The following is a 27,509-nucleotide window of genomic DNA, read 5'->3' as shown; positions in this document are numbered from 1 at the left end:
AACCAGCCCCTATTTCTCGATTTTGTGCTTAAGGATCTTGTCAGAGATTTTGCCAAATGCCTTGCTAAAGTTCAGATATACAAAGTCTGCCATATTTCTCTTAGCTACCAGTTTAGAGACATGACAAAAAAGAAATAAGGATTAGACTAAATTGATTTCTTCTTAGTGACTTCAAGCTGGCTTCTAGTGCTTATTCTTCCATTTCTAGGTTCTTGCAAGCCATCCCTGTAATCATCCATCCCCTAATAGTCTAGAAGACTTACAGCAAACTTACTAGTCTGTAATTTATAGAATGCACTTCTACTTCTTCTTCTTCTTTCTTTTTTTTGAAAATTGAAATTGTATCTGCCTAGTCTTCTGGAACATCTTTCTCTGTGATTCCTCAAAGATCATTGACATAGCTTCAGCATTCTCATTTGAAAGTACACTCCACTTCCTTGGCTATAATTTGTCTGCTCCAAGATATTTGAACTCCTGTTAAAGGAGTCAAGTTCTCAGTTACTACCTTTTTACTCATATTGGGCTGCAGTTCCCTCTGGGGAACTGAGAATGCAGGAGCAAAAATAGTAATTGAGGAATTTTACCTCTGTCACATATCATTATTATACTGTTGGCACAGGGCAGAGACCTATTTCTTGCTCATTCAGCTTTTTGTTCTGAATGTATTTGAAAGTGCCCTTTTTGTTCTATGTTTGCACTGTGAGATTTAGCTTTCTTAATACTATTTTTAAAGGTTCTTGTGCCTCTGTCTTTTTTTAGGTTTACAGTTCTGAGTTTTTTTTAACATCTTTATTGAGATATAATTCACATACCATAAAATTCACCCATTTAAACTGTACACTTCCATGGATATATTCAGAGTTGTGCAACCGGCACCACAACCTAACTTTTGAACATGTTTATCACCCTCAAAAAGAAACTCACCCTCCATGCCATTTAGCAATCACTCCACATTGCCAGCCCCTAGGCAACTGTGACCTGTATTTCATGTAAGTATGATCGTACAATATGCAGTCTTTTGTGACTGGTTTGTTTCACTTAGTGTAAGGTTTTCAGGGATCATCCATGTTGTAGTGTGTAGCAATGCTTCGTTCCCTTTGACTGCTGAATCATATTCCATTGTGTGGACATATGTTTTGTTTGTCCATTCATCAGTTGTATCCAATTTGGCTTTCGAATATTGCTCTGTGAACATCTGTGTATAAGTTTTTGTGTAGACAAATGTTCTAATTTCCCTTTAGGTATACACCTAACTGTATAATCACTGGCTGGGTCATATTAAGTGCCTTTTTTAAAAATTAAAATATAACTAATATACCATAAAATTCACCCTTTTAAAAAAACTGTGTAATTCAGTAATTTTTAGTATATCCACAAAGTTGTGTAACCATCACCATGGTAAATTTTAGAACATATTCGTCACCCAAAAAGAAAACCCACACACATTAGTAGTCATTCCCTATTTTTGCCCAACCTCCTCCCTGCTGCACCCCCAGCCCCACCTATCTATGACTAATGCTCTTTCTGTCTCTATAGATTTGCCTGTTCTAGACACTTCATAACACATCTGGTCACACAATATATGGTCTTTTGTGACTGGCTTCTTTCACTCTAACAGTGTTTTCAAGGCTCATCCATGTTGTATAGCATGTGTCAGCGTTCATGCCTTTTTATCGCCAAACAATATTCTACTACATGAAAATATTAATATATTATTATTACACATTCATCATCAATATTTACTAATGTATATTTATTTATCCACTGATGGACATTTGGGTTGTTTCCACTTTGGGTTATTAGGAATACTGCTGCCATGAGCATTGACATACAAGTTTTCTGGTAGATGTCAGTTTTCATTTCTCTCAGGTATATACCTAGGAGTGGAATTGCTGGATCATATGGTAACTCTGTGTTTAAACTTTGTGAGGAACTACCAGATTGTTTTTCACAGCAACCGTACCACTTTAACATTCTCAGGATGCTTTCTTAGAATTCTAATTCTAAAATTAGTTTTCTAATTTTTCCATATTCTTACTTTTATTATGTCTTTATTTGGAGTCATCCTAGTGGGTGTGAAGTGATACCTCATTGTGGTTTTGGTTTGCATTTCCCCAGTGGCTAATGATGTTGAGCATTGTTTTATGTGCTTATTAGCAATTTGTATATCTTTTTAGAAAAATGGTCATTCAGAGTCTTTGCCTGTTTTTTAATTGAGTTATTTATCTTTTTATGGTTGAGTTATGTATGTTCTTCATACATACTGCATACTAACCTCTTATCAGGTATATGATTTGCAAATGTTTTCTCCCATTCTTTGGTCTGTGTTTTCACTTAGCGATGGTATCCTTTGAAGCACACAATTAAAAAAATTTGGATGAAGTCCATTCATCCATTTTTTTTCTCTTGTTGCTTATGGGTTTGGTGTCATATCTATGGAAAATGCCCAGTCCAAGGTCAGAAAGATTTATGCTTCTGTTTTCTTCTAAGAGCTTTATGGTTTTAGATGCTGTATTTAAGTCTTTGCTCCATTTTGAGTTAATTTTTGTATATGGTGTGAACTGGCAGTCCAAAGTTCAGTCTTTCACATGTAGATAATCAGTTATCCCCACATTATTTGTTGGAAAAACTATTTTCCCCCCTGCTGAATTGTCTTGGCATCTTTGTCAAGAAGTAGTTGAATTCTCAGTCCTATTCCATTGATCTGTATGTCTATCCTTACGCCACTACTACACTGTCTTGATTACTGTAGCTTTGTAGTAAGTTGTGAAATCAGGAAGTGTGAGTGCTCTGACTTTGTTCTTTTTCAAGATTGTTTTGGCTATTCTGGGTCCCTTGCATTTCCATATGAATGTTAGGATCAGCTTGTCATTTTCTGCAAAGAAGCCAGCTGGGATTTTCATAAGGGTTGTGTTGAATCTGTAGATTCATTTAGGAATATTGCCATCTTGATATTAAGTCTTTCAATTCACAAAAATCAAATGTCTTTCCATTTATTTAGATCCTCTTGAATATATTTGAATAATTTTTTAAATTTTCAGTGTCTAAGTTTTACAGTTCTTTTGTTAGATTTATTCCTAAATATTTTATTCTTCTCAGTGCTTTTGTAAATGGAATTGTTTTCTTAATTTCATTTTCAAATTGTTTATTGAGCTTTGTATAGTGATCTTGTGTCTGCAACCTTGCTGAACCTGTTTGTCAGTTTTAATAGGTTTTTTAATGGTTGTCATCTATAACAGAGATATTTTTCCTTCTTCCTTGCTGGTCTGGCTGCCTTTATTTCTTTTTCTTGCCAAATTGTCCTGGCTAGAACCTCCAGGACAATGTTGAATAGAAATGGTGAGAATGGATATTGTTGTCTTATTCCTGAGTTTAGGGGAAATGCATTCAGTCTTTTACTATTAAGTATGACGTTAGCTGTGGAGTTTTCGTAGATGCCCCTACCAGGATGAGGAATTTCTTTCTATACCTAGTTTGTTGAGTGTGTTTATCATGAGTTTTTCAAATGATTTTTCACCATCTATTGACATGATCACATTATTTTTGTTCATTATTCTGTTGGTATGGTCTATTGCATTAATTGATTTTTAGATGTTAAACCAATCTCATATTCCTAGAATAAAGCTAACTTGTTGTTTTTGTATGCTTAGTGACTTTCTCGAACTAATTCTAAAATTCCCTGTAGTGTGCAGTCTCAGAAGTGTATGCTTAGTTACTTAGTTACTTAGTTACTTGGTTAACTACTGATTTGTCTCAGACTTCTTTAAATGCCTTGAACTGTAACTCTTCTGCATATGCCTAGGGCTCTGTGTTATGTGTGGGGGCTTGTCTCTAACACTCAGGCTCTCTACAACTCTATCCTAGTCTTCACTTCTTGAACAGGGCCTCAGCGTCAGCCAGGGGTGCGAGATAAGGGCTTTTTAGGTCTTTCCTGAACATGCATATGGCTTTCTAGATCTCCAGAAATATATCAGAGCTTTTTAAAGCCTCCTGTGGACTCTTCATTCCCCCACATCTTCCTTTTAAGTTTCCAAGCAGGCTCTTATTTAACTGTGCCTATTAAGTTTGGTGTGCATCATTACCAAATATTTTTCTATACACAAATGTGCGTGTACATGTAGTAATATATTTGTTATATGCCTTTAAAATTTTGGTATTGTTAAATTAATTTACTCCCTTTGAATGACACAAGTACTACATGAATAAATTGCTAATATAAAACACAAGCAATGCAGATGAAGATAAACCATGCCTCCCAACCCCACTCCCTACCCCCGCCTTGATTTCCCTCCCAATCCTAATCTAGGGGTAACCACTTTCACCTGCCTGTTTTTTTAACCTGGTGTTTCCCTATTGTTTTTAAAGACAAATGCTATCATCTGCATATTATTTTTTAAACTCCTTTTGTCTCTTAATAATGTATCTTTGAGGGATACCTGGGTGGCTCAGTTGGTTAAAGCATCTGCCTTTGGCTCAGGTCATGATGCCAGGGTCCTGGGTTTGAGCCCCGCATCGGGCTCTCTGCTCAGCCAGGAGCCTGCTTCTCCCTCTCCCTCTGCCTGCCGCTCTGCCTACTTGTACTTTCTCTCTGTCAAATAAATAAAATCTTTAACAAAATGTTTTAAAAATAATATCTTCAAACTTTTTTGTACCTCTATATAAATCTGTGTCATTTTTATGACTGCTGTATAGGATTCCACAGTGTACAAGTCTACCTTGTTTATTTATTCCTGTTTTGAAAGACATTTAGATTGTCAAGTTCCTACCTATTGCAAAATGATGCCTCAGTCAATAGCCTTGTATGTGATATATACTTGAAAGTATTCTCTAGATTATATACTGGGAAGAGGAATTGTTAGGGTGAAAGGCATACATATTTGAGATTTTAAATACTGCTAAATATTGTTCTCTAGAATGTCTGTCCCAGTATACATGCCACCTACACTATGTGAGAATATTTTCGTGTACTGTTGACAATATTAGATAAATATTAGATATTATGGACCTTTCTTATTTCTATCTTGAGCATTGCATGTTATTTTAAAAAATTTGTATTTCCCCCAATTACTTGTGAAACTGAGCTTTTTTTTTTTTGCGTTATTGGCCATTTCTTTTTCTGTTTCTGTGAACTGTCTGTTCATACCCTTTGCTTATTTTTTTCTTTCAGGTTGTATTTTTGGTTGACTTTAGAGGTTGTCTATATATTTTAAATATTAATACCTTGTTATGTATGTTACATATATTTTTCTCAGTCTCATTTTTTAACTTTGTAATCTTTTCATTTATATTTATGGGTGTGTTTTCCTATTTTTTTCTTGAGGTAAATTATATATGCGATAAAACTCACATATTTTAAATGTTTAGTTTGTTGAGTTTTGATAGTTGTATATGTACTTATCATCCAGTTTGGGTGTAACTATCACCTAAAACATGATATGAAGGAAACATTTCCATCTACTCCACAAAGTTCCCTTATACCCTTTTCCAGTCAATCCACCCTAACCATATTCCACCTTAAGCAACCACTTTCTTTCTGACTTCTGTCACCATAGATTAATTTTGCATGTTCTTAGACTTCTATTAATGGAATCATATAATTTTTATGTTCCTAGCTTCTTTTGTTTAGCATAATGTAGTTAGGGTTTTTTTTTTTTTAGATTTGTCCATGTTCTTGCTTTGATTAATAATGTGTTCCTCTGTGTTGCTGAGTAGTATTCCATTATCTGATTATACCACTGCTTGTTTTTCCATTCTCCTGTAGATGGAAGTTTGGGTTATTTCCAGAGTTTTGGCTATTAGGAATAAGGCTGCCTTGAGCATTCACATACAGATCTTTTTGTTAATATGTTTTCATTTCTCTTGGGTAAATATGTCAGATTGGAGGAGGTAGATATGTATTTTTAATTAACTTTTTAAGAAAGTGCCTAGTAGTTCTCTAATGTAGTTTATACCATTTCATATCCCAGCAATGTATGGGAGTTCCAGTTTATCATATCTTCAAAGATGTTGTTGGGATACCTGGGTGTTTCAGTCAGTTAAGCATCTGCCTTCAGCTCAGGTCATGATCTCTGAGTCCCAGGATCGAGTCCCATACTGGGCTTCCTGGTAAGGGGAGAGTCTTCTTCTCACTCTCCTTCTACCCCTCCATTTGTTCTCCCTCTCTCTCTCAAATGAATAAATAAAATCTTTAAAAAGAAAAGTTGTCTTATGGGGCACCTGGATGGCTCTGTTGTTAACTGTCTGCCTTTGTCTCAGGTCATGATCCCAGGGTCCTGGGATCGAGCCCCGCATTGGGCTCCCTGCTCAGCGGGAAGACTGTTTCTCTCTCTCCCACTCCACCTGCTTGGGTTCCCTCTCTTGCTCTCTCTCTCTCTCTCTCTCTCTTTCTGTCAAATAAATAAATAAAATCTTTTTTAAAAATTTAAAAACATAAAAAAGGATGTCTTAAAAACATTAGAGTGGGTGTCAAATGGCATCTCATCATGGTTTTAATTTGTATTTCAAAGATGACAGTGTTGAGCCTCTTTTCATGTACTTACTATCTTTTCATGCATCTTTTTTTTAAAGATTTGATTGATTGATTGATTTGTCAGAGAGAGAGAGCGCGCACACAAGCAGGCAGAGGAGGAGAGAGAAGCAGGCTCCCTGCTGAGCAAGGAGCCCAATGTGGGACTTGATCCCAGGATCCTGGGTTCGTGACCTGAGCCGAAGGCAGCAGCTTAACTGACTGAGCCACCCAGGCGTCCCTATTCCTGTATCTTCTTTTTTGAAGTGTCCATTCAAGTCTTTTGCCCCTTTTAACAAATTGAAGTATTTGTCTTTTTATTGATGATTTGTGGGAGTTCTTTATATATTCTGGATTCAAGTGTCAGAGAATGTATGTTATAAATATTTGTTTTACAGCCTGTGGCTTGTTTGTCTTTTTAATGATGTCTTTTGATGAGCAGCAATTTTAATTTTTATGAAATCCAGTTTACCATTTCTTTTCATTAATACTTGGAGCACTTGGAGTCTTGTCCATGAAATCATAAAGATAATCTTTAAGTCATTACCCAAAGTCATAAAGATAATCTCTTATGTTTTCTGCTTGTAGCTTTATAGCTTTAGCTTTTACATAGTTCTGTAATCTATCTTGAATTAGTTTTTGGTTATAAAGTGAGATAGGGGTTAAAGATCATTTCCCCGACTTCACATGGATATGCAGTTGTTCTAGCAACATTTACTAAAAATAAGTCCCTTTGCCACTGACTTGAATTAGTATTGTGGTGTTTTGAGTTGATGATATGTGTGGATCTATTTCTAGACTCTAGTCTGCCCTATTAGTGTATCTGTTTATTCTTAAACCCTTTAATAGTGTAGTTTATCGTATATTTTCATCTCTGGAAGAACACGTTTCTCCTCACTTTTGTTTTCTTGGAAAGTTTAGATTATTTTCTCTTCCAGATGAGTTTTAGAATCAGGTTGTCAAGTTCTACGAAAAATTCACAAATTGCATAAATTCTTAATTCAATGTATAGATTAACTAGAGAATTGTGCCTACCCATCCAGGAGCATGATCTCTCTGCATTTACTCAAGTCTTTTATGTCTTTCAATAAACTTTTGCAGGTTTCTTGGTATAATTCTTACACCACCTGTTTTGGTAGGCATATTCTAGAATATTACAGTTGGTGTTGCTATTTTGAATATCTTTTTCTATTTTATTTTCTTTTTTAAAAAATTAATCTATTTTCTTTTTTTTTAAGAGAGATTGAGCTTGACTGTGAGTAAGGGTGGGAGGAGAAGAAGGAAAGGGAGAGAGAGAATCTCAGGCAGGCTCCATGCCCAGCACAGAGCCTGATGCAGGGCTCAATATCACGACCCTGAAATCATGACCTGAGCCAAAACCAAGAGTCAGACACTCAACAGACTGAGCCACCCAGGCACTGTGCTTTCTTGGTTTCTCATCATTTCTCAGTTGTGTTTCTTAGATTTTCTGGGTGGATAATCATATTACTTTCAAGTAAACACTTTGGCCTCTTCTAAACATTTATTATACCTTATTTCTTTTTTCAGTACAAGATTGAATAGTACCAGTGAGAGTAGCCATTCTCACTTTTTTCTGTTTTCACTCCAGCCAGAATGTTGCTAGTGTTTCACCTTTAATTATCACTACAGTTCTGGCAGATATCTTTTATCAAGTTAAGGAAGTGACCTTTTATTCCTAGTTTGCTAAGAAGTGCATATTTTTAGTTTTTTTATTTTTAAAAAGATTTATTTACTTGAGAGAGAGAGCGCGCGCACATGAACGCACTTGAGCACAAGCAGGGGCAGAGGTGGGGGAGAGGCAGACTCTCCACTGAGCAGGGAGCCTGATGCGGGGCTCAATCCAAGGACCCTGGGATTATGACTTGAGCCAAAGGCAGACACAACCAACTGAGCCACCCAGGTGCCCCAGAAGTACATATTTTTAAAATAAGAAATGAGTGTTGAGTTTTATCATTGATTGGGAATTAATGATCATGTAGTTTTTCTCCTTTTAACCTATTGTTAAAGTGAATTATAAAAATAACTTTTCTATCACTGAATCATCCCCTATTGACCATGATCAATTATTCTTTCTGTATATTGCTGAGCTTCATGTACTAGTTTTCAATTTAGGACATTTACATATGTGTTCCTATGAGAGAGTGGCCTATAACTTTTTTTCTGTGTGTGCTCCCCTTGTCCAGTTCTGGTTTGAAGGTTTTGCCAACCATATAAAATGAGTTGGGAAGCTTTTGATTTTTTTTCTATGCCCTAATACAGTTTATATAACATGGGAATTATCTTTGAAGTTTTCTTGGATATTAGATTTTCTATATCTGGAAACAATTTTGATAATTTATAATTTCTTAAATAATTATTCACTTTGTCTGGATTGCCAAGTTTATTGGCAAAATTTTGCATATAGATTTATACTATATCTTTAATCTCCATGTGTGTCATTATGTCTCTACTTTTAGTTCATTGATTATTATATATCTGCCCTATTTTTTCTACCACATTTGACAGATTTATGGATTAACTCTCCTTTTTCTATATTTTTTACTCTCTATTAATGACTTCCTCCTAAGTTGTTTTGTTATATTCATTGTATTGCTCCCTGAATTGATAGCTTAGTTCTTTTTTTTAAAGCTTTCAAGAAGTCAGGATGGTATAATGAACCCCCCATATACCTGTCATATAGTTTCAACAATGACAAATTTATGAGCAGTCTTGTTTCATCTGTATGCTAACCACTTTCTCCCTCCGATATTATTTTGAGGCAAATCCCAGATATATTTTATATATTTCAGTTTGTATTTGAAAAAAAATAAGAACTCTTAGAAGAATATAATCACCTAAAAATTATTAATAATTCCGTAGCATCATAAAATATCTAGTCACTGTTCACCTTTCCAGTAGTCTCATTGATTTTACTTATTTGGATCAGGATGTAAACAAAGTCCACATATTGCTATTACTTGATAGGTTCTTTTAAGTCTTTTTTAATCTGTAGATAACTCCTCCATTTCTCCTTACCCCTCAACCTTCTTTATTTATTGAAAAAACCGGGTTGTCTTATGGAATTTCTCATAGTCTGAATTTTGCTAATTGCATATCCCCATGTATTTTTTTAAAGATTTTATTTATTTATTTGACAGAGAGAGAGAGATCATAAGTAAGCAGAGAGGCAGGCAGAGAGAGAGGGGAAAGCAGGCTCCCTGCTGAGCAGAGAGCCTGATGTTGGCCTTGATCCCAGGACCCTGGGATCGTGCTCCATTCAGCAGCACATATACCAGGACCCTGGGATCATGACCTGAGCTGAAGGCAGAGGCTTAACCCACTGAACAACCCAGGCGCCCATCCCCATGTAGTTTTAACATGTTTCTTGTTCCTCTGTATTTCCTACAAATTGGTAACTGGATCTAGAGGCTAAGTTACATTCAGGATTGATTTTTGCTTTTATTTGAGTATGCCATTTGATTATTTTTCTTTGATAGCATAGCTCATTTGTTTTCAATTGTTCTTCTCTAAAAAGATACATTTAAAACTATTCATTTTCCTCTAAGTACCACTGGATATAATCTTATAATTTTGAGAACTAGTCCTCTATTAATTTCTGAATTAGATAATTCCTTTTTCATTAACCTGAGTTATGTAGAAGGTGTTTTTATGTATCCCATTGTTGCTTATTTCTGATTTATTGCTTCATGATCGATGAATGTGTGATTTCTTCTTTTTGAAATTTGTCCTGATTCTTGTTTGGTCTTTGTTAATATTCCATGTATATTTGAAAAAAGTGTATTTTCTGTTGGGTATGTAGTTCTATATCTGCCTATTAGATAAACTCTTTAATTATATTATTTGGCTCTTTCATGTTCTTTCTTGTTATTTACTTAGTATGTTATTTTGTGACAATATGACCAAGGATTTGTCAATTTCTCCTTATATTTCTTCATTTATGCATTATATATACACATATTTATGCATTATACACACACACATTTTTTTGCAGCTATTGTGTTTTTATTATTGAAGTATAGTTGGCATACAATGTTAGGTTCAGGTGTACCACACAGTGATTCAGCACTCCTGCACATTCCTCAGTGCTCACCATGATGAGTGTAGTCACCATCTGTCACTATACAATGTCATTACAGTTATATGTCTTGAAGCTATGTTGCTAGCTGCATGAAGTATCATGGCATATATCTTCTCAGAGGATTGTATCTATTTTATCTGATTAATATTTTTTTACTTACTTTCTCTTTGTTAAGCACTGCCTGGTATGTCTTTTTACATCCCTTATTGAAGCATACAGCTTTATTTCATTCATTCATTCATTTGTACCCAATCCAATATTCTCTTTTAACAAAGGGTTTTCTTCTGCATATTTTCATGTTTGTGTTTGGACTTATTCCTGCCATGTCATTGGCTACCAAGCCAGTGGCCCACTCCTATTGTGGTACCACAACCAATTACCATGGATTCCTATCCCAAGGTTCCCTCCTGTTTGCTGAATCTGAATTCACTTCCTTTAAGTCTGCACTACCCCTAGGGTTGGTACCACCTTTCACAGATGTTCTCTTCTGTATGTTTTTTCCTTCTGTCAGTCTTATACATCTGCTTTCAATGTCTCGAGAATTTTGCAGTTTCCAGTCCATCAGTGATAGATTCACAGGTGGTTGGTGGCTTGTCACTTGGCACTATCTTCAAAGACTTTCAGGGTCTCTCAAAGGATTTTTCACTCATTTGCATTAAGAGTTTTGCATCCACATTCTGAGTTGCCCACTTCAGCTTTAAAACTTCAATTTCTTCATTTGTAAAATAGGACTTGAATATATACCCCCATAGAAATGTGAGGATTAGGTGAACTCATATATGTAAAATAAGCATTGTAATTCCTGGCATATAGTAGCCTTTTAATAAGTATCGATTCCATCTTCTGTGTTTTACTTGCTCTAGATGGTGGTTAATAAGGAGGATAGGGGCCCTACTGATATTTACAGACAAGCCCAACTGAGCTAAGACCCCTGGGAGCTGGCCAGGGTGCTTGTCAACACTTGAGGTAGATTTTGAGGGTGAAAGGGGCTTACGGGTATGACTTGTCCCAGCAGGATTAAGTTTTCTTTAGTCAACAAAATACCATTCCCAAAGCCAAGCTCCCCACTGCTAGAGGGAATCATTTCCTAAGTACTGAGGGCTAAGAAATTTGCTAGCCCCTTTTGGATATTTTCAGAGGATAGATATGGCCCATCAGAATTTTGTTGCTTGTTGCCTTATTGGGGGTGGAGGAAGTTGGTGTACTCAGGTAGATTTGATTTGTGAGGCAGAAAACTTTATGACAAAATCTTGGCCTTCGATCAAGTGAGAGATGCCATTGGCTGAAGGAAATTAGCAAGAAAGCAAGACATCGATATATAGGGAGCAGACTGCAGAAAGTAAGTTTGATTTTGGACATGTCAAGATCAGAAATGCATATTGGAAAAGTCCGAGAGGAAATGGGAAATTCAAAACTAGAGCTTAGAAGCAACATCTGGGGGATGCCTGGCTGGCTCAGTCAGAATAACATCTGACTCTTGATCTTGAGGTCATGAGTTCAAGCCCCACATTGGGCATAGAGATTACATGAAGAAATAAAACTTTTTTTAAAAAGATTTTAATATTTATTTAAGAGAGAGAGAAAGGAAGAGCACAGAGGGAGTGGGAGAAGCAGACTCCCTGCTGAGCAGAGAGCCTGTTGTGGGGCTTGGTTCCAGGACGCTGAGATCATAACCTGAGCTGAAGGCAGACGCTTAACCCACTGAGCCATCCAGGTGCCCCAATAAATAAACCATTTTTTTTTAAAGGAGCAGCATCTGGACTGGAGATAAATGTTTGGAATGTATGGGTGAGGTTGCCCAGGGAGAGTTATGTAGAGAAAGACTAGATAAGAAGACTGCCAACGCTAAATATTAGTCAGGAGTAAATGAGCCAATTAAAGAGGTTGAAGAAGCACAGGAGAATAGTAGTAGTCTAAAAACCAAGGTAAGAGTTTCTAGAAAAGAGGGACTGTCACCTTTGTCAGATGCCTCAGAGTGGTTACATAAGATGAGGACTGAGAAGAGACAGATGGATTTAGCCATTGGTCTTTTTGGTAATCTTTGCCAGAGCCATGTCCGTCAAGTGGTAAGGTTGCATCAGACAGGTTGGGGAGTGACATTAACTACCATTCTGAATGTGGTGTTTATCTTATCCATTCATTTCCTTATTCTTGTATCCCTTAGCAATATGCAGTGGCTTTTTACTTATTTCTAAACTGAAAAGTTTAGAACAGTTTAAAACACATAATGTATGTGTTCTTTTGTCACTGATGTTTTATTTGTTTTTCATTTGTGGGGTTCATTCATCCTGATACATATAGCTCTGTTCTAAGTTTTTTTTTTTAACTAGAGTGCTGTGTTTTCTTAGTATAAAATCATACTAGTAAGAAGAAAATTTTCTCTTTGCCAGTATTTATTCCTGTTATTAATTCTCTTAGTTTTTGTTCATTAGCAGGGAGAAGGATGTTGAAGGATATGCTCTGGGCTTGTAAAGTTTCTTTCTTTAGGAGGATCTAGTTTCTGATTTTCATTGGAATGGTTTTAGTGTTTTAATATTTGGAATAATAATTGCTACTGGTTTTAGTAAATAGTATTTCATTCTTTTAGTTCCAAAAAGTCTTTTTGATGCTCTCCTTTAATCTCTGAGGGAGATTTTTTTAAAAAGATTTTATTTATTTATTTGACAGAGAGAGTGGGGGGGAGATCACAAGTAGTCAGAGAGGCAGGCAGAGAGAGAGAGGGAAGCAGGCTCCCGGCTGAGCAGAGAGCCCTATGTGGGGCCCGATCCAAGGACCCTGGGCTCATGACCTGAGCCGAAGAGAGAGGCTTAACCCACTGAGCCACCCAGGCGCCCCAGGGGGAGATCTTTTTTAAACTTGAATTGTCTGTTTCTTTCAGCAACTCTGTTTCATTTAAGTCCTATTCTAAGTGTTCCACTTGGCTTCTCTTTGGCTTTGGGGTCCCCTTTTGAGGACTGTATTTTCCTTTGTGTGTTCACTGGGGCTCAGGTGCCTTAAGTCCTAGCAGCTGTGTGAGTGGAAAAGGCCCAGTGGTTTCTGCCCATGAGCCAGCACTGCGCCACAGTCGTGTTGTCAGCAAGCTGTTCACACCCTTGGGAGGTGTCAAGAGAAAGCCTCTCTGTATCTTGTTCCTTGGTGCTGTCCTCATCTCAAGATGAAGAGGACCCAACCCAGCTCTTCAGTCTCTTCTCAGCATTTTCAGATCCAGAGAATCCTGGCATACTCACACAGACAATATCAACTGTCCCCTAGGAATGCATAGAGTTCTGTAGGCCAAGCCTTCACCAGAAGCCTGTTCCCATCTTTGTACCTTGGCTCTAGTACTTCAGACCCAAAGCCCTTGGCTCAGAGTTCTGGTTTCTTCCAGAGGTGAAAAACTCTGCACCACCCCCTTACTATCCGGTCCCAGATCCATCCTGTGACTTGATTCTCTTGGCTGATTACAGCACACCTGCTTGGCTCAAGAACAGAGTGGATGGCTCAGATTTGGGACTAGAAGGGATTCTGGGATATCTTTAACCTACCATCTTTCCAAACTCCTTCTGAATTTTTAAAATATACTACCAAATTCCCATGAAGCCATGAGATTATTCATTTTTCTCAAGTTTTCTAACTTCTTTAAGTATTCTTATCAATTTGATAAGTGAAAAATGGCATCTCATTTTCCTTTCTATAGTTGTTAGTGAAATTGAACATACTTGTATATTTATAGACCATTTATATTCTGGATTAAATCACCCATTCAAAGTATTTCTCTTCCTTTAGTCAGTGTGGGTGCCGAACATTTCTTAAGATTATCTCTATTTTTTGTTGTGACTTTGAATATAAAACATATTCAGATCGTTGCCAGATAGATTATAAATAAGATACAGATGGATGACATAGATTATTCAACTGAAGTATAATATGCATGCAGGAAAATGCCCAAATCATAATTATACAGTTTGATGGATAAGTGGTGATCAAGAAACAATATTACAAGCATCCCAGAAGTACCACTTAGGTACACTTCCAGTCTCTAGCTTCCCCAAAGGGTAACCTTTGTGTCTGACTTCTTTCATTCTATGTAAGGTCACCAGAGAAAATATAAGATGGCCAGTTAAATTTGAATTTCAGCCAAACGATGAATCATTTTTTAATATAAGTATGTTCCATGCAAAATGATTCATCATTTATCTAAAATTCAAATTTAACTGGATGTCCTGTGGGTTTTTTTTTCTTTTGCTAAATCTAGTAACCCTGACTCAACATTATGCTTCTGAGATTAATCCATATTATTGCATGTAGTTGTAGTTCATTCATTTTCATCACTATGCATATTCTATTGGTGACTATACCACAATTTATTTATCCTTCCTACTGTTGGATGAGCATTTGGGTATTTTCCAGTTTGGGGCTGTTATGAATAGTGCTGCTATGAATATTCTTGTATATGTATTTTGGTGAACATATGCACCCAAATTCCTTCATTCCTGAATCTTCCTGTAACTGCTACACTGTCTCCCTCCCTTTAGAGCCAAGTCCTCAGAAAAGTTAACATGGCTTAGCAACACATGTGATTCACTCTTAGTTACATTTTTTGATGAGATAGAGCATACATACAGAAAATTGCATAGATCACGCATACAGTTTAATGAATAATGATAAAGTGCACAGTCATTTAAGTACCACGTAAGTTGAAAAACAAAAGGCTTCCAGCCCCTCTGTATACCCCTCTCAGGTCATGACCTCCTCCCTTCCCTCTAGAGGTAACCACTCCAACTTTCCTGAGGGGAATCCCCTGGCTTTCCTTGATGGTAATGCCACCTTTGTATAAATATCAAAGTAGCATACTTTCGTTCTATTTTTAAACTTTATATAAATGGAATCATACTGTATGTAATCATCTGTGTCTTACATCTTCCATTCAACACTTTGTGTGAGAGATTCATCTATGTTGCATATAGCTGTGGTTCCCTTTTTTCCATTTCAGTATACTATTCCATTATATGTCTATACCACTATTCTCTCTACTGTTGTTAGAGAGTTCATTTGTTTCCAGTTTGGCAGTGTTATTAACAGTGTCCTTATGAACATTTTTGTTTATATACCTTGATGCATATGTGTAAGAACTTTCTGGGGTAAGAAACAAAACTGATGAACATAGGGGAAGAAAAGGAAAAATAAAGTAAGATAGAAACAGAGAAGGAGGGGTGCCTGGGAGGCTCAGTCAGTTAAGCATCTGCCTTTGGCTCAAGTCATAATCGCAGGATCCTGGGATTGAATCCCGTGTCGGGCTCCCTGCTCAGTGGGGAGCCTGCTTCTCCCTCTCCCTCTGCCTCCCACTCCCCCTGCATATGCTGTCTCTCTCTATGTCAAGTAAATAAATAAAATCTTTTAAAATAAATAAACAAACTGGGGCACCTGGGTGGCTCAGTGGGTTAAAACCTCTGCCTTCGGCTCAGGTCATGATCCCAGAGTCCTGGAATCGAGCCCCTCATCGGTCTCTCTGCTCAGCAGGGAGCCTGCTTCCCCCTCTTTCTCTGCCTGCTGCTCTGCCTACTTGTGATCTCTGTCAAATAAATAAATAAAATCTTTTTAAAAAGTAAAATAAAATAAATAAAGAGGGAGGCAAATCATGAGAGATTCTTAACGACAGGGAATAGACTGAGTAGCTGGAGGGAAGGTCGAGGGATGGGGGGATGGGATAACTGGGTGATGGACATTAAGGAGGGCACTGGGTATTAAAAGCAACTGAAGAATCACTAAATTCTACCCCTGAAACTAGTAATCCACTATATATTAACTGACTTGAATTTAAATAAAATCTTTTAAAAAAGGATTTTCTGGGGTATATACTGAGTAATAAAACTACTGCGTCATAGGGTACATACCCAACTGTCTTACGAAGTGCTCCAAGGTATGAAAGTCCTTGTAGCTCCACATTCCCCAACACTGGTCAGAATTTAAAATTTTTGCCAATCTAGTGAGTGTGGAGTGATAAACCTCACAGTGGTTTTAATTTTCATTACTTCCATGACTAAAAGGGTTGATCACCTTTTTCTGTGCTTTTTTGGCCACATACATTTTCTTTCTTTCTTTTTTTTTTTTTGGAAGAGATTTTATTTATTTGAGAGAGAGGAGAGAGAGAGAGAGATCGATCATGAGTGGGAGAGGAGCAGAAGGAGATGAAGGAACAGACTCCTTGAAGGGCAGGGAGCCCGATGCAGGGCTTGATCCCAAGACCCTGGGATCATGACCTGAGCCAAAGGCAGACACTTAACCAACGAAGCCATCCAGGCACCCCGGCCACATACATTTTCTTTTCTGTAAAGTACCTGTCCTAGTTTTGCCCATTTTTCTATTGTGTCCTTTTGTTACTGATTTTAAAAAGTAGTTTTTCACATACTATAGATGCTAGTCACTGTTCAGTCATATTTATTGAAAACTTCCCCATTCCCACATGTTTTGCAAATATCTGCTCCCTCATCTCTGGCTTGTCTTTTCACTCTTTTCTCATTCATGATTCCTTTATTTTCTGTCCTGTTTAAGAAATACTTCAGTACTGCAAGGTCTTAAAGATATTCTTCTAGATTATCTAATAGAAGCTTCACAGTTTTGCCTTTCACATTTAACTCTTTAATTCACCTGGAACTGTTTTCTGTACATTGTATGAAGTAGGGGTCCAATTTCACTTTTCCACATAAATACCCATTTGTCCTAGCCCTATTTAATAAAAAGTCTGTCCTTCCCCCACCACTGAGCGGTACCACTTCTATCATATATTAAGGCTCAAGTTTGCCTTGGTCTGTTTCTGGGCACTCTATTTCATTAAATCAAGTTAAGTCTTCCAAACCTATGTCCATAATATATCTCCCCATTTATTTAGGACTTCTTTAATATTTCTCATTAACTTCCCCTGTAGAAGTCTTATACATCTTTTGTTCTATTCATAGTTCATTTGTATTTTGACAGTATTAGAAGTGATACATTTTTAAATTTCTATTTTAATTCCAGTTAACATACAGTGATATACTATTACTTTCAGGTATACAATATAGTGATTCAACAATTCTATACATCACCTGCTGCTTATCAAGACAAGTGCGCTCCTTAATTCCCCTCACCTATTTAACCCATCCTCCCTCCCACCCCTGGTAACCGTCGATGTGTTCTCTATGATTAAGAGTGTGTTTCTTGGTTTGTCTCTCTCACTCTGGTTTTTTTCCCCCTTTGGCTCACTTGTTTTGTTTCTTAAATTCCTCCTATGAGTGAAATCATATGGTATTTGTTTTTCTCTGGCTGACTTATTTTGCTTAGCATTATACTTGCTAGCTCTGTCCACATCCTTGCAAATGGCAAGATTTCATTTTTTATGGCTGAATAAAAATTCCATTATATATATATATAATGTTATTATATATATATATATATAATGTTATTTTATATATATATATATATATATATATATACACACCCCACTTATTCTTTATCCATTCTTCAATTAATGGACCCTTAGGCTGCTTCCATAATTTGGCTAGTATAGATAATGCTGCTATAAACTTAAGGGTGCATGTATCCGTTCGAATTAGCGTTTTTGTATTCTTTGTGTAAATCTCCAGTACTATAACTGCTGGATCATAGGGTCTTTCTATTTCTAACTTCTTGAGAAACCTCTATACTGTTTTCCAGAGTGGCTGCACCAGTTCGCATTCCCACCAGCAGTGTAGGAGGGTTCCCTTTCTCCACATCCTCACCAACATCTGTTGTCTCTTACACTGTTGATTTTAGCCATTTTGGCATGTGTGAGGTGGTATCTCATTGTAGTTTTGGTTTGCATTCCCCTGATGATGAGTAATGTTGAGCATCTTTTCACGTATCTGTTAGCCATCTGGATGTCCTCTTTGGAGAAATGTCTATTCATGTGTTCTGCCCATTTTTAATTGGATTATTTGTTTCAGGGGTGTTGAGTTTTATAAATTCTTTTTATATTTTAGATACTAACTATATTGGATATGTCATTTGCAAATATCTTTTCCTTTTAGTTTTGTTGATTGTTTCTTTGGCTGTGCAGAAGCTTTTTATTTTGATGAAGTCCCAATAGTTTACTTTTGCTTTTGTTTCCCTTGACTCTGGAGACCTATCTAGAAAGAAGTTGCTATGGCCAATGTCAAAGAGATTCCTGCCTGTGTTCTCTCACATTTTAAGTTCCAGATCTCACATTTAGGTTTTTAATCCATTTTGAATTTATTTGATGGTTTTAGGTCTCACATTTAGGTTTTTAATCCATTTTGAATTTATTTTTGAGTATGGTGTAAGAAAGTTGTCCAGTTTCATTCTCTGCATTTTGCTGGCCAGTCGTCCCAACACCATTTTTTGAAGAGACTGTCCTTTTCCCATTGGACATTCTTTCCTGCTACTTGAAGATTAATTGACCATATAGTTAATGGGTTTAGAAGTGATGTTTTAAAAACTTTTTTACTGAAGTGTAATTAAAACCAGGAAACTGGGGCACGTGGGTAGCTCAGTCGGTTAAGCGTCCAACTCTTGATTTCAGCTCAGATCATGATCTCAGGGTCGTGAGATTGGGGCCTGTGTTGGGCTCCACACTCAGCATGGAGTCTGCTTGTCCCTCTCCCTCTGCTCCTCCCACTGCTTGTCCCCAATAAATAAATAAATAAATAAATAAAATCAATCTTTAAAACCAGGAAATTACATCAAAGCAAATAGCTTGCTGAGTTTTCACAAATTGAACAAACCCATGTAACTAGCCTAAGAAGAATATTTAAAAATTTTATGTTCTTTATTTTTGGTATATGGAAATAAAATTAATTTTTGATATTGAGTTTTGTCTACCTAGGAACCTGATTGACTCTCTTGGTAGTCTATCTTTATCCACCTTGCTAAAACCACTATGTAAAAGATTATCAGTGATATCTTAATTACCAAAATGAACTAGTTCTTTCTAGTGCCCATCTTACCTTACCTTTTGGTGGCATTGACATTCGAACATACCCTTCTTAAACCTTCTGGTTCATAAATTATCATTCTCTCAGTTCTCTCTCTAACTCAAACTATTCCTTTTCCTTCTCTTCGGATTTTTCTTCTTCCTAATCCCTTATGCCAGTTATTGCACCCAGCATGATCTCCTCAATTAGGAATGAGTACCCACTACTTGCTGTTTGTTCTTCCTTAGCAATATTAGAGAGATGCGCCCACTTCCAGTCTGTTCCTGCTCCCTCTGCAACATCCCTGCCTTTGCCCCGCATACCTGGTGAAGAGCTCCTCATACTTCGGCTCCTAGGAGACCTTCCATTCTAAATACCATACCTACACTAGCCTCCTTAAAATCCCACTCTGTACATGGTGCTTTCCCCGATAAGAAATGAAGTGGCACATCACCGCTTACAGGATGAAATCTGAAATCCATCTCCAGGCCTTCCAGACCCTTTGTACCCTGGTCCCAGCCTACCTCCTCAGCTGTCTTTCACAGCTCCCTCTGCCCACTCTCCACCCCAGCCATGCAGCCTTCACAGCATGCCCTGCTAATTCTGGCTTCCATGCACTTCCAGCACAGCCATCTCTTCTCTCCCGGAATGCAGCCGTCCTCTCCTTCCCCATCAAACTGTCTGCAGTAGACCCATCTTCCCAGGTCCAACCAGAAGTCTTAGATTTTTGATGTGGCCCAGGTAACCATTTTGTCTTCTAATGTATTTTTTTTTTCTCCTTGGGATTATATGGTATCAGGGGATTTCGTTGTCAATTTCTGGCCCCTCTAGATTTCCAGCTTGATCTCCCACCACTTGCCTACAGACTACAAGGTTCCAACCACAATAGTCTACTCATCATTTCCAAATAGCACTCTTATTTTAGATCTCTGTGCCGTTGACTTGTATGTTCTCTGCTGGGTTTTCCCCCTCTCCACTCACTGCCTTGCAAATGTGGTTCCATCAAGCGCCCCATTCCTCCTATGCTTTTAAACCTCTCCCTGTCTACTGGCTTTCCCTCGTACCCCAGCATAGAAGCATTCTAATGGGTTTTTCCCATTTTAAAACAGAACAAAATCCTTCATCCTCCTCATACTACTGTTCTTTGCCTTTTACCTTTCACCCTGCCTTTTTGCCAGCCTTCCATCCTCATCCCATTGAAACTGTCCCTGCTGAGGTCACCTAGTGACCTAAAAAACTGGCTCAATTAGGCTCTTTTTAGTCCTTCTTTCACGTGGTCTTTCTAAGTAAGTGTCCCCATAGTGTCCAACACCCTGCCCTTTCATCTGGACAGTCTCCTTCCTCCCTCAGATCTGTGACACTGCTGTCTGCCGGGTGTGTTCTTTTCTGAGGACTCTCTCCTCTTCTTCCATCCAGCTATACCTGCAAGAGCTCAGGTTCTGTTCTGTGATTTTTTTCTTTCTCTTCCCACTGTTCAAGCCTATCCCTTGCCACCTTTGCACCACCTAAGGTGGTCTCACCCACTTAGATGCTTATAACTCCTGCCTACATGCTGCCCAGCCCACAGCTCTTATCTCCATCCCAGATCTCACATCTCCCTTTCAGCCTATAAATGTAGTTGCCTGTGGGACATTGCGTGGATGTCCCACAGACAACTCCCATTCTATATACCTAAAACTAAACTCATCTCTCCCTGCCTCTGTTAAACCTGCCCTTCCATTCCCTTCAGTATATAACACCAACATCCCCTCAGTCACCCATGTCAGAAACCGGAGCATCAAGCCGTGCTCCTCCTTCACTCTGGCTCCTTCTCCCAATCCCATCAGTCGCCAAGCTCTTTCAGTCTTAACTTTCTCATCTTTCAAATCACTTTCTTTTCTCTGACCCTGCTACCACTACCTTAGCTCAGGCCTTCAGCATTTCTCAGCTTAGAGCAAGCTTTCCAACTGGTTTCCCTATCTTTTTCAGTCAGGCACCCTTCCACGCCATCTACCGATCAGCAGCCAAGATGTTTTCCTAGACTGGATATCCCTGCTTAAAGCTCTTCTCGCAGCTCCTCACTTTGTATTACACTTGTGCTCTAGCCCTCCCTACCTGACTAGCTTCCCCTCTCCCCATCCCTTCCATGCAATCTGCTTAGCCATTAGAAGTGTGCCAAGTTGTCTCTCCTCTATGCCTCTTTGTACATTCTGCTCCCTCTGCTGGAAATGCCTTCCTTCTGCCCTTACATGGCTAATTTTGTTTTGCCCTTCAGTACTCAGCTCCAGTTTCATCTCCTTGAAACTCTCTTTGACCACCTTCAATCCCCCACCCCCATCCAGTGCTTACCTCTTTCCTGCGCTAACACTAATCCAACTCTGAAATCCCATCATCTCCTAAAATGGCTGACTTGACAGCAAGCCAGGCAAAAAGGTGTTTTATTCATCTTCGAATCCTTAGGTCCCGGCACAGTGCCTAACTCATAGTTGGTCCTGACTGAATGCCTGAATTCTTGCTCCCTTTTAGTCTGACAATTCTTACTAATATTTCAATTCATAATTCAGATGTCCAACAATGAAACCTCTAATATGGGTTAGTCCATCAGCTGGTGTTCCATAGTGTTTTTTCCTAACATTTTATTTATTTTCAAAGATACAGCAAAGTGAGAAGATTTTACAGGAATAGCCCTATACTTAGCATCTGGATTCCACCATTAACATTTACTATATTTTCTTTGTTACATATCTATCTATCCACTCATTAAACCATATCCTTTTTTAGATGCATTTTAAAGCAAATTGCACACATTAGTACACTTTCTCCTAAATACTCAAGCTTACATGTTATTAACTGGGGTTTAATATTTGTTTATATTTTTTAATGTGGGATTTGTAATGAAAAGCACACATTTTAAGCATATGTTAGCTAGATTTTGGCAAAGGTGTTTACCCAAAAGCCTACAAACTAAAACCTTATCACGATACAGAAGATTATTTCCCTTCCCAGTCAGTTGCCACCCTGCCAAGTCTCACTGCATCCTCCCTTTTCCTTGTAATTACTTGTTTTTTATTCCCATTAGACTTTGAGCTCCTTGAACACAAAGACCAGTTCTTATTTTCCTGCCGCCTGTGCCAAGCACTGTGCCTGGCACACAGTTGGTGCTCAGTAACTGTTGGCTGGCCAGATGAACGTGTATCTGCCTTATTCCCAGAATGTGAGCACATCTTGTATTCATTCTTTCTCATCTCCCACTTTGAAAAGATTGCTTGGTCGTGTCATTTTTAGGTCTTAAATACCTTTAACTCCTTTCCCCTTATTCCTTTTCCCTTGTTCCAGTCCTTAGAGATCTCTCACTTCAACTATTAAAATAACCTGCTAAATGGTTTCTTAAACACCAGTTTGTGACTCCCAAATCTACCTTCCAACTGATGACCAAAGTGGTATTTATAAAATCCAAATTCCATCACATATACCCTCTCTTTAAAACCTTTCAATTGTGGGGTGGCCTGGATGGCTCAGTTGGTTAAGCATCCAGCTCTTGATTTCAGCTCAGGCCATGATCTTGGTTAAGGTTATGAGATGGGGCTCTAGGTTGGGCTCTGCCCTGGGCATGGAACCTGCTTCACATTTTCTCTCTTCCTCTGCCCCTCTTCTCCCTCCCCCCAAAAAACACTTTCATTTGTTTCCACCATTTACAGCAGATGTTTTTATCTGCTTTCCCTTTAAAGCAAAAGACCTCTTTTTAAAATGAAATCTTACAACAAATTCTAACGGTTAAAATAAATCAGAGAACAGGTTTTATATCCACGTAAATTTATTTTGTAAGTTCAGATTTATAACATTGTATAAGTCCATCTTCAAGCAATAAGAATATTATAGCTAGTTTATGATCATAATTTCTTTCTTTATAATAACTTGTATATCATAAAATTTTCCATGTTAAAAAATGCAATATAACAAAGGACTTGTATCTAGAATATATGAAGAACTCTGAAAAATCAATAGTAAAAAACAGTCCAACTACAAAGTGGGCAAAAGGCACAAACAGATATTTCATCAAAGAGGACATACAGATGGCAAATAACCACATGAAAAGATGTTTGGTATCCTTAGTCATTAAGGAATACAAATGAAAACCACAATGAGATATCACTGCATACCTCTCATAATAGCTAAAAGAAAAAATAGTAACAATACCAAATGCTGGTATTGTGACAATACCAAAAGAATGTGGAGAAATTAGATCTCTCATACACTGCTGGCGGGAGTGTAAGAAAGGTACAGTCACTCTGGAAAACAGTTTCTTCTAAAACTAAATATGTTCTTATCAAACAATATAGCAATTGCACTATTGGACATTTATCCCAGAGAAAGTATATAAATCACACAAAAATCTGTACATGAATGTTCATAACTGCTCTTTTTGTAATGACCAAAAATGAAATGATCAAAATGTCCATTACCAGGCAAATGGTTAAAGAAAATACGGTGCATCCATGCCATGTAATTCTCCTCAGCAGTAGAAAGGAATTGATGCAGACAACAACTTGGATGGATTATTGTTAGGCTGAGTTGGAAAGAAAAGGGGGCCAGTCTCAAACGTATGTATGCCATTTAAACATTCTTGAAATGGCAACGCCTGGGTGGCTCAGTCAGTTAGGCATCTGCCTTTGGCTCAGGTCGTGATCCCAAGGTTCCTGGGATCAAGCCCTGCGTTGGGCTCCCTGCTCAGCAGGGAGCCTGCTTCTGCCTGTCCCTCTGCTGCTCCCCCCAACTCGTGCTCTGTCTTGCTCACTCACTCTTGCTCTCTCTATCTCAAATAAATAAAATCGTTTAAAAAAACCCATTCTTGAAATAGCCAAATTATAGGGGAGAACAGATTAATGGTTGATAGGGATTGGGAATTGGGGGGTAAAAGAGTAGGTGTGCCTATGAAGGGTAGCACAAGAGAGCCATGTGGTGATAGGACTGTTCTGTATCTTGATTTTGGGTGATGGCTATATGAAGTTATACGTGTGATAAAATTGCACAGAACCACACACGTACGCACGCGCACACACACACACGTAGAGTACACGCAAAAACTGCTGAAATCTGAATAAGCTCGGAATTGTGCCACTGTTAACTTTCCAATGTTAACTATAGCTATGCAATATGTTACCATTGGAGAGGCTGGGTGAATGGGGCACAAGACCTTCCTATACATTTCTTTGCAACGTTCTGTGAATCTGAATAATTATTTTGAAATAAAAGCTTTTTATAAATGCAGTATAATGAAAAGTAATTTTTTTCTCTTGTCCCAAATCCCTAATCCACATTTCTTTTTTTTTTTTTAAGATTTTTATTTACTTGACAGAGAGATTGGGAAAGAGCACAAGTAGGCAGAGAGGCAGGCTGAGGGAGAGGGAGAAGCAGCCTCTCTGCTGAGCAGGGAGCCGGATGTGGGAGACTCAATCCCAGGATCCCAGAATCATGGACCTGAGCCAAAGGCAAACACTTAACTGACTGAGCTACCCAGGTGCCCCCTAATCCACATTTCTAGATATTTTCTCTTTCTGTACAGATGGAGGCATACAAGGTTGTCTATTCTAGTCTACCCTTTATTTTTTTCACTGAATGATATATTGTTCCATGTTAACTTAACATCTCTACCACATTCTTTTTCATGTCTATATACTGTATAGATATACCATTGTATTTATTATACCATTCCCCTACTGATGAACATTTAGGTTGGCTCCAGACTTTTGCTATTACAGACTAAGCTCTAGTGAACATTCTTAATTCTTAGTGTATGACATGATGGGGATTCTGGATGACAGAATCTTAATTAAGGTTTTGCTCTAATTTTTCCTGTAATTTGTTCTGGTGACACATTATCAAGAACATCCTGAGGGGCGCCTGGGTGGCTCAGTGGGTTAAAGCCACTGTCTTCGGCTCAGGTCATGATCCCAGGGTCCTGGGATCGAGCCCCACGTCAGGCTTCCTGCTCAGCGGGGAGCCTGCTTCCTCCTCTCTCTCTGCCTGCCTCTCTGCCTACTTGTGATCTCTGCCTGTCAAATAAATAAATAAAATCTTTAAAAAAAAAAAGAACATCCTGATTCATATTGATACATAGTTGTGAATTAGAAACACTTTTTAACAACCCATTTTACAACCTCAGGATTCTCTTCAATTATTAAACTGATCCAGGAGTTTCAAATGATAAGACATTTAAGTTGTGTCACTAGCAATATCTTTCCTAGTTTATGTTATGTAATAACTATAAATGCCTAACAGGATACTTGCAAAGTTTACAAGAAGCACTGAAACTTTTTTTTGAGTGCCATTGGCTAAGTTCTTCATATGTACTATCTCATTTAATCTTTTCTTCCAGCTTTATTGAGGTATTATTGACATATAACATAGGTAAGTTTAAGGTATACAATTGATGATTTGATACATGTATATATTGTGAAATAATTGCCACAATAAGTTTAGTTAGTACCTCTATTCCTTCATATAATTACCGTGTGTGTGTGTGTGTTGATAACAATTAAGATATACTCTCTTGGGGCACCTGGGTGGCTCAGTGGGTTAAAGCCTCTGCCTTCGGCTCAGGTCATGATCCCGGGGTCCTGGGATTGAGCCCCGCATCGGGCTCTCTGCTCAGCGGCGAGCCTGCTTCCTCCTCTCTCTCTCTGCCTGTGTCTCTGCCTACTTGTGATCTCTGTCAAATAATTAAATAAAATCTTTGAAAAAAAGATTTACTCTCTTAACGACTATCAAGTATAGAATATAGTACTGTTAATTATAGTCTTCATGCTTTACATGAGAGCCCCAGAACTGATTCATCTAATAGCTGGAAGTTTATATTCTTTGACCAACATCTCCACATTTCTCCCACCCCTCAGCTGCTGACAGCCACCATTCTACTCTCTTTCTATGTGTTCAGCTTTTTCAGATTCTATTTATAAGTGAGGACCTACAGCATTTGTCTTTCTCCATCTGACTTATTTCACTTGGCATAATGTTCTCAAAGTTCATCCATGTCGCAAAAGACAGGATTTCCTTCTTTTTCGTGGCTCGATAATATTCCATTGTGTGTGTACAACGAATTCTGTGCACTCATTCATCCACCAGTGGACCTGTAGATTGCAAACAGCCATTTGGTACCACACAACTGACTATGACACAGTGAGGAGTGTGTGAAAGGAGGAGTTGCCTCTGTCTGGTGTCTCAGGACAAACTCGTGTACAGTGGTATGATATCTTGCACAATTTTCCATGTGCGAGCATGTGGCCAGGAAAAGAGTCTGTGCAAAGCCACAACCTGAAAATACACGTTTGCAAAAAAAGTCAAACGTATGCACAAATGATACAGGTGCTTTCACAGACTGCAGAAAACTTCATTAACCTCGCCACACAAGATGATATGTCAGTAGACTCCAGTATCTTGAGATTTGAAATATAGCACATTGGAGTGAGCTGTTTAAAGGCAGTTTTTAAAATAGTTAAAATATTTGTAAATAGTGGTAATGGTTACACAACGGTGTGAATGTACTGAGTGCCACCGAACTGTATGTACACTTAAAAATGGTTAAAATGGTAACTTTCATATTATGCATATTTTACCTCAATTAAAAAGCTTAAAAAACAAAACCCAAATTACAGTTGTTGAAACTCGGAAGCATCTCTACGGTTCCCTACAGAATCCCTAAGGTTCTAAGGAACACCATTTGAAAACCACTGACCTACGGGATAAATACCTGAGACTGACTTATCTGTCATGCACTTATGATCTCTCCCTAGCTGTCCTCTGACCTTTTTTGTCACTCTCCATCTCATTACCGTGCACTGTATTGGTAATGAACTACCCGTAGTTCCTCACAAATATGGCTTTGACATACGCTACTTCCTCTGCTGGAATGCCCTCACGTTCTTCTTTCCTATCCTTCTCTCTTCCACTGGCACTGTTCTAGTCATCCTTCACATTTCAGCTCAAATTTTTAAATCTTTTC

The 27,509-nt window shown here is 38.0% G+C and overlaps 1 protein-coding gene across 5 annotated transcripts in view; it reads left to right on the top strand.

The window, feature by feature from the left end:
* The window catches only part of KIF4A (kinesin family member 4A), a 114,763-nt gene that overhangs the window by 9,493 nt on the left and 77,761 nt on the right, over positions 1-27,509 (top strand). The window lies entirely within an intron of this gene.

This window comes from Lontra canadensis, unplaced genomic scaffold (genome assembly GCF_010015895.1).
Source record: "Lontra canadensis isolate GAN:19392208 unplaced genomic scaffold, GSC_riverotter_1.0 scaffold193, whole genome shotgun sequence".
Taxonomy (NCBI): Eukaryota; Metazoa; Chordata; class Mammalia; order Carnivora; family Mustelidae; genus Lontra; species Lontra canadensis.
This window is presented reverse-complemented; position numbering and strand designations above follow the sequence as displayed.